The following is a 13,431-nucleotide window of genomic DNA, read 5'->3' as shown; positions in this document are numbered from 1 at the left end:
GTTGTAGCCATGACTAATTTTGCACGTTGCTTTCAAATCATCATTGTCACGCGTGCCTTATGGAATAATATGGAAGTTCAGCCCGAAATCGACACCTTGACACCCAAATTTGTTTCGCCCCAGATATCAAGATTGGGGTTCCCACGATAAAATACCCCATTGAGACACAACCTTAGACCTTGTTGAACCTTGGCCTATAAAAAAGGAATCCTCATCCTTTCCCCCGAAGCAAAGCACAACGGAATCTCCTCAAGGGAAAGCGAATAGAATGCTAAAACCCGATTTCCCAAAGAAAGGGGTGGAAAAGGAGAAAATAGAAAGAAAGAAAAGAAAAAGATGAAAATAAAGAAAAGAACAAATAAAAAAGAAAGAGAAAGAATGATTCCTGGCCGAAGATCGGAAAGGGGTGGAAATGGAAAAGATCGGAGGCAAATAGAATAATTCTCGATCAATGAAAGAAAAAGATCAGAGAACCTTCAGACCAGATAAATTTTCAGCAAGGTAAGTGACTGCCGGCAAAGGAAAACCCATTTTTGGTGTTTCTTCCTTTCAGATTGTCATTCAAGGTCGTTCTCGACTGGCGATATCCCACCCCACCTGAACAAAGAGGAAAAGACCGATACACCCAGCTTCTTCTCCAAAAAACACTACCCTCGAGAAAATCCTATTGGTCCGTGATCGTACGTTTGATCTTTGATTCGATAGGAAGTCGTGTGCAAAATAGAGTCATGGTGCAGTTATGGTTTGGGAATAGGATAAAACACTTGCCTTGTGAGTTTTATACACTATGAGTGATTTATTTTCAGCTCAGCCCGATGTTTCCCCTGCATGTTCATTTAAAAGCTAAAAGTTGACGTCCTGCCCTTCATTCTCGGTTACAAGGAACATTACCCTTGGCACAAGTATATTGTTTCTCTAAGATATGGTGCTCTCGCGAATGATTTATTTTTCTTTACAAAAAGCATGTTTGCCTTTAACGTGGAAAAACCCGGTGGACCATTCGATCCCACCAACCCCCCTTTGTCGGAGCCCCATGAATGTTATTGCCTAGCACTGTTCATGTGTCCTCCACCTTCGAGTTTGGAGCTATGTTTCATGATTGCCTAAGTGCGGACCCTCAAGGCAATCCTCCATTCTCCCCCTTTGTCGGAGCCCCATGAATGTTATTGCCTAGCGTTGTTCATGTGTCCTCCACCTTCGAGTTTGGAGCTGTGTTTCATGATTGCCTAAGTGCGGACCCTCAAGGCAATCCTCCATTCTCCCCCTTTTTCGAAGCCCCATGAATGTTATTGCCTAGCGCTGTTCATGTGTCCTCCACCTTCGAGTATGGAGCTATGTTTCATGATTGCCTAAGTGCGGACCCTCAAAGCAATCCTCCATTCTCCCCCTTTTTCGGAGCCCCATGAATGTTATTGCCTAGCGCTGTTCATGTGTCCTCCACCTTCGAGTTTGGAGCTGTGTTTCATGATTGCCTAAGTGTGGACCCTCAAGGCAATCCTCCATTCTCCACCTTTTCCGAAGCCCCATGAATGTTATTGCCTAGCGCTGTTCATGTGTCACCCACCTTCAAGTTTGGAGTTGTGTTTCATGATTGCCTAAGTGCGGACCCTCAAGGCAATCCTCCATTCTCCCTGTTTTTCGGAGCCCCATGAATGTTATTGTCTAGCGCTGTTCATGTGTCCTCCACCTTCGAGTTTGGAGCTGTTCTTCTTGATTGCCTAAGTGCGAACCCTCAAGGCAATCCTCCATTCTCCCCCTTTTTTGGAGCCCCATGAATGTTATTGCCTAGCGTTGTTCATGTGTCCACCACCTTCGAGTTTGGAACTGTGTTTCATGATTGCCTAAGTGCGGACCCTCAAGGCAATCCTCCATTCTCCCTCTTTTTCGGAGCCCCATGAATGTTATTGCCTAGCGCTGTTCATGTGTCCTCCACCTTCGAGTTTGGAGTTGTGTTTCATGATTGCCTAAGTGCGGACCCTCAAGGCAATCCTCCATTCTCCCCCTTTTTCGAAGCCCCATGAATGTTATTGCCTAGTGCTGTTCATGTGTCCTCCACCTTCGAGTTTGGAGCTGTGTTTCATGATTGCCTAAGTGCGGACCCTCAAGGCAATCCTCCATTCTCCCCCTTTTTCGGAGCCCCATGAATGTTATTGCCTAGCGTTGTTCATGTGTCCTCCACCTTCGAGTTTGGAGCTATGTTTCATGATTGCCTAAGTGCGGACCCTCAAAGCAATCCTCCATTCTCCCCCTTTTTCGGAGCCCCATGAATGTTATTGCCTAGCGCTGTTCATGTGTCCTCCACCTTCGAGTTTGGAGTTGTGTTTCATGATTGCCTAAGTGTGGACCCTCAAGGCAATCCTCCATTCTCCACCTTTTTCGAAGCCCCATGAATGTTATTGCCTAGCACTGTTCATGTGTCATCCACCTTCAAGTTTGGAGTTGTGTTTCATGATTGCCTAAGTGCGGACCCTCAAGGCAATCCTCCATTCTCCCTATTTTTCGGAGCCCCATGAATGTTATTGCCTAGCGCTGTTCATGTGTCCTCCACCTTCGAGTTTGGAGCTGTTCTTCTTGATTGCCTAAGTGCGAACCCTCAAGGAAATCCTCCATTCTCCCCCTTTTTTGGAGCCCCATGAATGTTATTGCCTAGCGCTGTTCATGTGTCCACCACCTTCGAGTTTGGAGCTGTGTTTCATGATTGCCTAAGTGCGGACCCTCAAGGCAATCCTCCATTCTCCCTCTTTTTCGGAGCCCCATGAATGTTATTGCCTAGCGCTGTTCATGTGTCCTCCACCTTCGAGTTTGGAGCTGTGTTTCATGATTGCCTAAGTGCGGACCCTCAAGGCAATCCTCCATTCTCCCCCTTTTTCGAAGCCCCATGAATGTTATTGCCTAGTGCTGTTCATGTTTCCTCCACCTTCGAGTTTGGAGCTGTGTTTCATGATTGCCTAAGTGTGGACCCTCAAGGCAATCCTCCATTCTCCCCCTTTTTCGGAGCCCCATGAATGTTATTGTCTAGCGCTGTTCATGTGTCCACCACCTTCGAGTTTGGAGCTGTGTTTCATGATTGCCTAAGTGTGGACCCTCAAGGCAATCCACCATTCTCCCCTTTTTTCGGAGCCCCATGAATGTTATTTCCTAGCGCTGTTCATGTGTCCTCCACCTTCGAGTTTTGAGCTATGTTTCATGATTGCCTAAGTGTGGACCTTCAAGGCAATCCTCCATTCTCCACCTTTTTCGGAGCCCCATGAATGTCATTGCCTAGCGCTGTTCATGTGTCCTCCATTATCAAGCGTGCAGCCTCTGGTGACTGGGAAATATGTTCTTCTATTGTTTTTCGGATCGGTTCCTTCGCCAAACATGTGTATATGTGTATATGTATATTATATTCGTTGTTCTTGTTGTTGTTTGTGTTTTGTTTTGTGTTGTACAGCAAAAAAAGAAGGAGTAGAGACGAGAATCATCATCACGGAAAGGGCAGGATGGACAAAATCTGTGTCTTATCTTTGCTTTCCTCTTATCTCCGATGAGAGGTAAGTAAATAGGGGCAACTATCATACCCTAATTTCGTCCGGGGATTATAATTTGATGATATACAACCATTGATTGGCCGCTTCGAGATGTTTGGCACCCTTTGTTGCACAATTTGTGAAGTCCCGAGACGTGCCAAAAATCAAAAGGAAGCAGGCTTACGCGATCCGTGAAAATTCTGTGATGTGACGGAAATCGAAAGGAGATATTTTTCGCAATTCGTGAGTTTTCGTAACTTCTTCGAAAGCTAAAAAAGAGTAAATACATAATCCATAAGGACTCGTAACCTTGCGGAAGGAAAATAAGTATCGTTACGAAATTTTACAATTCGTAAAATTTCGTAACGTTACGGAAAAAGAATTGCCAAAAAAGGTAGAGGGGTGCATTTAGTAAAAAGGGGGTACAAATAGCAATCAGGCCCACTTGGGCCTTCCAGATTCTTCCTCCAGAAGGTTGTTGCTTCTGGAGGAAGAAACCTTGCTCGCCTGGGCGAGCTGGGTGGCAAGCTCCTCCCCTATTTTGCTATAAATAGGGGGAGGAGTGAAGGGAGAAGGGGTTCAGCCTTCTTGGCACTTCTTATTCTCTCGAAATTGCTGAGGAAAATTATTTCCGTGAAGAAAATCCAAACCGAGGCGCTTCCGTAACGTTTACGTGAGTAATTACGCGAAGATTCTCGACTGTTCTTCAACATTCATCGTTCGTTCTTCGTTTTCTTCAGTCTTCAACGGGTAAGTACCTCAAACCGAGCATTTCAATTCATTCTATGTACCCATGGTGGTCCACATTTTGTTTCATGTATTTTTATTCTCGTTTTCATTCGCTTTTTATACCCCCTTTTGACGTGCTTAAGTCATTTATTTAAGTCATTTCTCGCCTAATCTAAAAATAAAACAAATTTCCACCGATCGTTTGAATTGTATCATCCGTTAATTTCGGTTAAAATGAATTCCGACCGTTCGGTCGTGCCGTAACCACGTTGGAAATTAAAAAAAAAAGGTAAAATAATAATATAATAATAAAAAAATACCTTTTAGTAAAATAAAGCGAAAAATCAATCGGACGTTTTCTCTTTAGGATTTCTCATTCTTAATTGAAATTGACTAATAACTAAAGTGAAACTAAGGCTAAAATCAACTCGCTTAGTCAAGCTCGTCCACAAAAATAGGGTTTTGAAAGTTTATCATTTTAGTTTCTTACTAAGTAAAATGGATCATTTTTAAGGTCCAACGCCTTAAAATGATCACCCTTCAAGTAAAAAGAATCACTTGATTCACGCGTAAGAAAGAACTACGTAGGTCTGATTTCCTCTTCGATGGAGGGTACGTAGAAGCGAGAGCCCCGCTTTTGTCGACCTCAAAAAATAAAAAGAACTAAAAGTTAAGATAACACAATTTCCACAATTCTAAAAATAGGCTGTTGTCCTTTGAGACAAACGTGAGAGGTGCTAATACCTTCCTCAAGCGTAAATACAACTCCCGAACTTAGAATTTTCATTTTGACCGGTTTCCTTCGGTTTTTCCGACGTTTTCCACAAATAAACGTTGGTGGTGACTCCGCGCATCTTTCCTCCTTTGGAAAGCGCACCCGTGAGCCTCGCCTTCGCTCGCCGGCAAAAGGGCACGTTGCGACACACAGTATTATCTAAAAGTTAAAAATCAAACATAGGATGTTAGGTAACTATGTAACTTTAGGTTACTTAATTATTTTACATACTTTCATTACATTTTTTACAATTGTTGTTTCATTTTAACATTGAATAACCTTTGTTGATAGCTAGTTTTTTGCTAAAACCTATTTGAAAGCAAAATGCAAATGATATATGTTGTGTGCTGTGTCGTCTGATTTTAAATTTATAGGTTAAATTTTGGTTTTTTTTGTAAAAACAGAGACATTATTTAAAAAAAATTCTTGAAAACAACATCGGTTTTTTGGAAAAACTGATGTTAACGAATGTGTTAATGTTGACAAAAAAACCGATGTTAATGTTAGTTAACATCGGTTTTCTGTAAAAAAAAACCGATGTTAACGAATGTGTTAATGTTGACAATTAACATTGGTTTTTGAAAAAACCGATGTTAACGTTAACATCGGCTTTTTTAAAAAATCGATGTTAACTGTCAACATTAACACATTCGTTAACATCGATTTTTTTACAGAAGATCGATGTTAACTAACTTTAACATCGGTTTTTTCAAAAAATCGATGTTAACTGTCAACATTAACACATTCATTAACATCGGTTTTTTACAGAAAGTCGAAGTTAACTAACCTTAACATTGGTTTTTTCGAAAAACCGATGTTAACTTTCAACATTAACGCATTTATTAACATCGGTTTGTTACAGAAAACCGATGTTAACTTTCAACATTAATATACATTTTTTGGGTGTAATTCATATTAGCAACATCGGTTATTTATATAACTGATGTTGGTAATTTTACGTTAACATCAGTTTTTTAAAAACCAATGTTAACGATAATACTATCAACATCGGTACTTTCAACATCGGTTCAAAAACCGATGTTGAAAGTCATAAATAACCGATGTAGAAAGCATATTTTCTAATAATGATTGGATACATCATAATTTCATGATTAAGAATAGAAATCAATTCAAGTCATGGTGGTTGTACATCACCTAATCGACATAGTCCCTTCCATGTACTACAAATTAGTCTTCTCCTTAATATGATCATTAGTTATGAGTACATAATTGACCCAATATAATGTCTTTATTCAAGACAAACCTGTTAACATTACTCTAATTCAAACATGCATGCAAACATAGAGAATAGGTAATCATAAACATATCATAAATGAGCTTAGAGTGTCAGTAAAATACATAAGATAAATTACACTTAATGATCATCAATAACAATAATGTCCATATTTTTAACATATTCTATAAATGTCTTGGGCGACAATCCCTTTGTCAAAGGGTCAACAATCATAAGGTTTGTGCTAATATGTTCTATTGACACTCTTTGTTTTTGAACTTCTTCTTTCACGGCAAAGTAATTCAATTCCATATGCCTAACACCCTTAGAGTACTTATCGTTCTTAGAGAAAATACTACTACGGAGTTACCACAATACATTTTTAGCGGCCTAGCAATACTGTCAAAAATTCCAAGCCCTGAAATAAAGTTTTGTAATTAATTTGCCTGAATTGTAGCCTCAAAACATTCTACAAATTCAACTTCCATGGTAGATGCAACAACAACTGATTGTTTTGTGCTCTTCCATGATATTGCTCCTCTAGCTAAGAGAAATACAAATCCAAGAATGGATTTTTTCGTATCCACACATCTAAAAAAGTCTGAGTTTGAATACGCAATCACCTCAAGGTGATCAGACCTCTTATATGTTAGCATGTGATCTTTCGTTCCCTGTAAGTATATCAAAACTTTCTTTGCAACTTTCCAATGTTCCATTCCCGGATCTTTGATATCTTCCTAACATTCCAGTTGCAAAGCTTATGTCTGGTTGAGTACAGAGCTGAGCATACATAATACTCCCAACAAGTTATGCATACGGAATTGCTTCCATTTGTTTTCGTTCCAGATCATTTCTAGGACATTGTCCAAGACTAAATTTGTCTCCTTTCTGAATTGGAACAAGTGATGTTGAGCACTTTTCCATCCTAAATCTCTCTAGTACTTTATTGATATGTGCTTTCTAAGACAGGCCTAATAATCTTTATTTTGGAATATTTATATCCCTATCACATAGCTTGCCTCACCTATATCTTTCATTACAAAGTTGTTAGAGAGAAATTTCTTAGTCTCATGAAGAAGACCAAGACCATTAGTTGCAAGAAATATATCATCAACATACAGAATTATAAAAATAACCTTAACCTTCAAATATATACATTGATCAACGGTATTTTCCTTAAATCCAAAGGAAATAATGGTATTATTAAACTTCAAATACCATTGGTGGGAAGCTTGCTTAGGATCGTATATTGTTTTCTTTAGTTTTCACACCATGTGTTCCTTTCCTTCAACTCAGAACCCCATTGGTTGGTCCATATAAGCATTCTCCTCTAAATCTCCATTAAGAAAGGTAATTTTCACATCCATCTGATGTAGCTCCAAGTCATAATAGGCTACTAATGTCATGATAATCCTGAAAGAATCATTCCGTGAGACTGGTGAAAATGTCTCTTTATAATCAATGTCATCTTTCTGAGTAAAATTCTTGGCAACAAGTCTAGCCTTGTAACATTCAAGGTTGCCATGAGAGTCACATTTAGTCTTGAAGACCCACTTACAACCAACTCTCTTACAATCCTTTGGCAATTCTACAAGGTCCTAAATACCATTATATTCCATGGAATTTATCTATTCTTTCATGGTATTTAACCACTTCTCAGAATTATCACAACTTACCGCTTGTGAAAATGAAACTAGATTATTACCATTAATGCTTAAGTCTATTTTTGTTTCATGTAGGTATACACTTGAAATAGTTGGTCTCTTTTCTCTTTGAGACCTCCTTAATGTTACTTCTTGTGGTTCTTCCATAATAGGTTCATTATATATCATGGGCTCATTATTGTGTTGCTCTTTCTCATTATTGTTTGGAAACACAACTAAAGAAGCAATCATGTTACTGTTAAAAGGACTCGCACTCTAACTTCTTTAATTTCCACATCTCGTGGAACTGTACTCCCACTAATTTCACCATTTTGAATGAACCTTGTTTTTTCAGTTTTGACAATTCCCATACTATGATTAGAATAATAAAACATACACTCCTTTGACTTTTTTGGATAATCAATGAAATATCCATTGATTGTTCTTGCATCCAATTTTATTTTCTTGTGGATTATAAACCCTTATTTCTACCTAGCAACCCCAAACATGCAAGTGTCGTATACTAGGTGTCCTATTTGTCCACAGTTCAAAAGGTGTCTTTGGAACTGCCTTACTAGGAACCCTATTCAACAAATACATGACAGTTTTCACAGCATACATCCACAACGATACGGGTAAAGTTGAATTACTTAACATACTCTAAACCATATCCACTAAAGTTGCAATGCACCAAGCATTGTGTATTGCGCACAAATGTCACATTTTTAACGATTTTAGAAAATGGACCTGGGTGTTGCCCAGTTTCATTGTATCTTCCATAATACTTACCACCTCTATTAGACCTAACAATTTTTACCTTTCTGTCCAATTATCTTTCTACTTCATTCAAGTAAATTTTTAAGGCATCCACTACCTGAGATTTCTCATGCAGTAAGTAGACATAACCGTAACATGAGTAGTTATCAATAAAGGTGATAAAGTATATTTCCTTTCTGAAAGAATTAACATCAAAAGGTCCACAAATATCAGTATGCACAATTTCAAGAAGCTGAGTGCTTCTTGTAACTCCTTCCTTTGTATGTTTTGTTTGTTTTCTCTTAATACAATCCACACAAATATTTAGATCCATAAAATCTAGATCAGGAAGAATTTCATTCTTTATTAATCTTTTCATTTTCTAGAAATGTGACCTAAACGTTTATGCCACAAGAAAGCAGATCATTCATTCATTAAACTACATTTAGTGTCAACATTATGATGCAAAGTTAAATTGAATTTAGCATACAAACCATCTAATTTCAATTTATAAGTCATCACAAAGAACACCAATACCAATGAGATGATTATGCTTAAATAAACTAAAACATCCATTACCAAAATTAAAAGAGTATCTAGTAACATCAAATTTAGATAATGAAACTAAATTTCTAAATAAACTAGGTACATAAAGAGTTTCCAGTAAATCTAAATAATGTGTAGTGTCGAGTTTTAAACGCCTAGTCCCGACTGTTTCCACTGGAGCTTTCACTCTATTCCCCATGAAGACGAACTTCTCATTTTGGCTTATGGTCTGAATTGTAAGGAATCCATGCATTGTAATAGAAACATGAGTCATACATCCAGAATCGATCCATCAAGTATTATGGGAAACTTCAGTTAAGTTTGATTCAAAACATAAAAGAGTAATAAGCTCACCTTTCTTTTCAAACCAAGACTTACACTTTGGGCAATCCGTCTGGAAGTGACCAGATTTCCCACAGAAATGACAATTTTTACTCTTTGATGCCTTCTTCTGGATATGCACAAGACCATCATTGATCTTTAATGGCCCTTTGCCTTTATCATGCTTCTTCACAAATTTAATTCCAGCTCATTGATTTCCTTGGTGGCTTACATAATGGGCTAAGTGACTTCTTTGATTCTTTAGCCTCGCTTCTTCCTAAACTAACATATTGTGCAATTCATGAACATTTTGTTTATCTTTCATGGTATTATAGCTCATTTGGAATGGGTCATACTTAGACAGTAATGAGTTTAGAATAAACTGAACAAGGAAGTTCTCATTCGCAACCATTACCAAGGTCTTAAGTCTTGCTACAATGTTTGTCATCTCAATGACATGTTCATGTATAGTATGCGAACCATCAAACTTCATGGTGGTCAATGTACTCATTAATGTCCTAGTAAGAGACTTATCAGTTGTTTGAGAGCTCTCCCACTAACCCCATAATTTTTTTAGCATCATTAGTTTCAGGGGGAACTGTCTTAATATTGTCCGCAACAACCATTCTCATGAACATTAGGCTGAGTATGTTAGATCTTTCCCAAACTTTATAATGGGTTTTCTCTTCATTGCTACTAGCATTAGTATTAGTAGTAGACTTCTCTTCCAATATAGCAAGATCAAGATCCAAAACACCGAGATGAAATTGGACTTGCTCATTCCAGTAAGAGAAATTAGGCCCATTAAAAATTGACACAGATGATACATGAGTTCAATGAATTGGGAATAGGTACTGCATAACAAAATTCACATAAGCGTTTTGATACATAAAACACATTGCATACATATAATTCATTCAGATAACAATCAATGTATATTGATGTTCTCCTTTGGGTGATACACTAACACATAACATACAAACATGATAATGCTAATAAAATTCTTAACATTATTTGACAATTAAATATGCAATTAGTAGTACCTATTTTCTTTGGGACATAAATAAAATTAATGATACATACAAATCACCTACAATTGTATTCATTAATTATAAGAAAAACTAATCAACCTTTGGGCGATCCATAAATGTCTTATAACAATGAATTTCAACTACCCATAAACCAATAATCATATAAGTTAGTATCTATTGTTCTATGAGTAATTGAAATAATCATTAATTTGGAATTAAATAACCTTATAAATTTGGTCACTTTGATGACTAACAAATTCATCATACACTTAATTCCAAATAAATATACGGCCTGAACATATTTATTGTTATTAACCATTCATAGATATTTTATTAATTTCATTCCAGACCAAATAAATATCATCCATTCACATTATAACCAATAAAATAATAAAAATTCAATCACATTCAAGCAAATATATAGCATATACATATTTACTGATACCGACAATCTAAAGCATTCATGTTAATTTAATTACAGGACATAAACGTTCAATCCTTTAATATGTGGGATTGAGAATCACAAAAAATGGGTTGAGAATAACAATTCCAAAAAATTTCTTTCGGTCAAAGAATGAATGTACATGCCAGCAAAGAGTTTTTCTTTCTTTCTCCACGTTCAAAATAATATAACAAGAATACACTGAACATCCATTCAATTCAATTATGGTTTAGTGAAGAAAGTAGCGAATAAATTGAATCTAATAGTTCTTAGTATTCAGTTGCAAAATTTTGATAGATAAAAGCAATATATGCAGCGGAATAAAAATTCCTAAATTTTATAATTAGGGTTCATCATAATTGGGAGAAAAAAAATAATTATCAGAGAATCATAAATTTTATAATTTATGCTCTAATATCGTATGTAAATTTTAAGAGTTTCCTAGATTAACAATTATAGGAAACCAATAAGATCTTCAAACCTATGATTCTCACAAATAATAGATAAATAATACGTACATTTTTTCACTGTAAGGCTTCTCTCTGGTGCACCTTGATCTCTTGGAAGAGAAAAGAAACAAGATTTCATTCTCTTGACTATTTTTTCTGTCTCTCTACCTGATGACTAGAGATTAGAGAGAATATTTTTCTATCATGAAAGGGACCTTATTTTAAGTTAGTGGGTATTAATCTCTTTTATAATCACTACTCCCATCAAGTAGTAATTACCTCTTGAAACTTTTCCTAGTTAATTCAATTATAATTTAATCCTTAGTTATTAATTATTTATTTATTAGTTTCTACATAAATCATATGTCTCTGACATCAAACATTAATTTTAATTAATTCTAATGAAGAATCTCGTGATATAGTAATTCCATTTTCTATATTGTTTTTTAATTGGTACATGACCTTTTTTTCTCTGAACTATCATTTTCATATGATTTAATTGAACATCTTAGTAACATCAAATGTTGTCAAAAGTAAAAATCTATGATGGCTGGTGCTATATAAAATTCAATGTGACATCATGATGTGCTTTGCTCAAATGGTGAAAATAAAGTTGTTTTTTTCTATAGCTGCTAAAAAGGATCTAAAAACTAAAATAACATGAAATAAGGGTATGCTTGTATTTGATTAATTAGTCCAAATTTCTTTTCGCTTACACAATTATTTCATTGAAAGGAATTTTTGTGTTTATGTCAATATTAAGTTTCTGATGCAGGTCAATTTCTAGATAGCTTTTAGAGCGGTCAAGGTGTCATCAAAATCACGACAGGGAAATTGTGAAATAAAATTGAGGTATCAAATTCAAAATAAAATAAAAAAGATATTAAGTTTCTTTTGGCTTACATGGATAAGTACAAAAGATCGAGATATCCAGCCAGGTAATTATTTAAGAAACAAATCATTTGGACAAATCAATCAAACTGGTTACCCCATCTCCTCCATCAAAACATGTATGTTACACAACTTCTACTTGTAAATTTGTTGCCAATATAAATATTTAATTATTTTATTTTTATTAGAAATTGAAAATGATAAAATTTTAGTTTCTGTAATATTATCTTTTTTGTCTCTCTCAACCTCATCACTCATGAATCTCTTTTCCCTTCTTTTCTTATTTCTTATTATATATTATTTTACATTAATTATTGAATAATTAATAATTTGAAATTTAAAATCTATATAATATATGTGTGTGACTATATATATATATATATATATATATATATATATATATATATATATATATATATATATATATATATATATATATATATATAGTAAAATTCAACTCAAAGTCACATGTAAAATAATGATGGAAAAAAAGTTACTAAAAACAAGTTCATCCATTCAAGTAAGGATGTACTTATTCTTAAATAATTTTGTGGGTTCAATTTTTTTAACTTTATTATAAATAAATTCACTTAAAAAAAAAAGAATAATAGGACTACAAGGTATTATTTTTGCGCGTTTTGGAAAACCAATATTAAGATAGCAAATTATGTGTAATGATGGTAAGTGTTATTTTGACAATTGAAGTGGTCATGAAACAAATATTAATTTATAATCTATTAAATTTCAAGTATAGACTTAAAACTTCCATGTCAATTTCTTTCAATGCTTACTTCATATGTCACAAGATTAATTTTAATAACAACGACAAGCTCCGAAACTTTAACTTTGTAATTTCTTTAAAATTTGTTTGGTTTGCTCCAATATATAAAGTCTATTGTCCTTATACCCTTTTTTTGTAACCCAATAAAAAGAAACCTATTAAAATATGTAAGAAAAATTCAATAATCATTTTACACTATTTCACAATCTTGGTAAACAAAACAAATATTTTTCTTTTAAATGCCAAGGCTATTCACTTTAGTTGGGAAAACGACAAATAGATAAAAAGTATGAAATTGACAAATAACTTTGTTTGATTTATATT

This window comes from Glycine soja, chromosome 12, assembly GCF_004193775.1.
Source record: "Glycine soja cultivar W05 chromosome 12, ASM419377v2, whole genome shotgun sequence".
NCBI classification, from domain to species: domain Eukaryota; kingdom Viridiplantae; phylum Streptophyta; class Magnoliopsida; order Fabales; family Fabaceae; genus Glycine; species Glycine soja.
Note: the sequence above shows the minus strand (reverse complement) of the source record.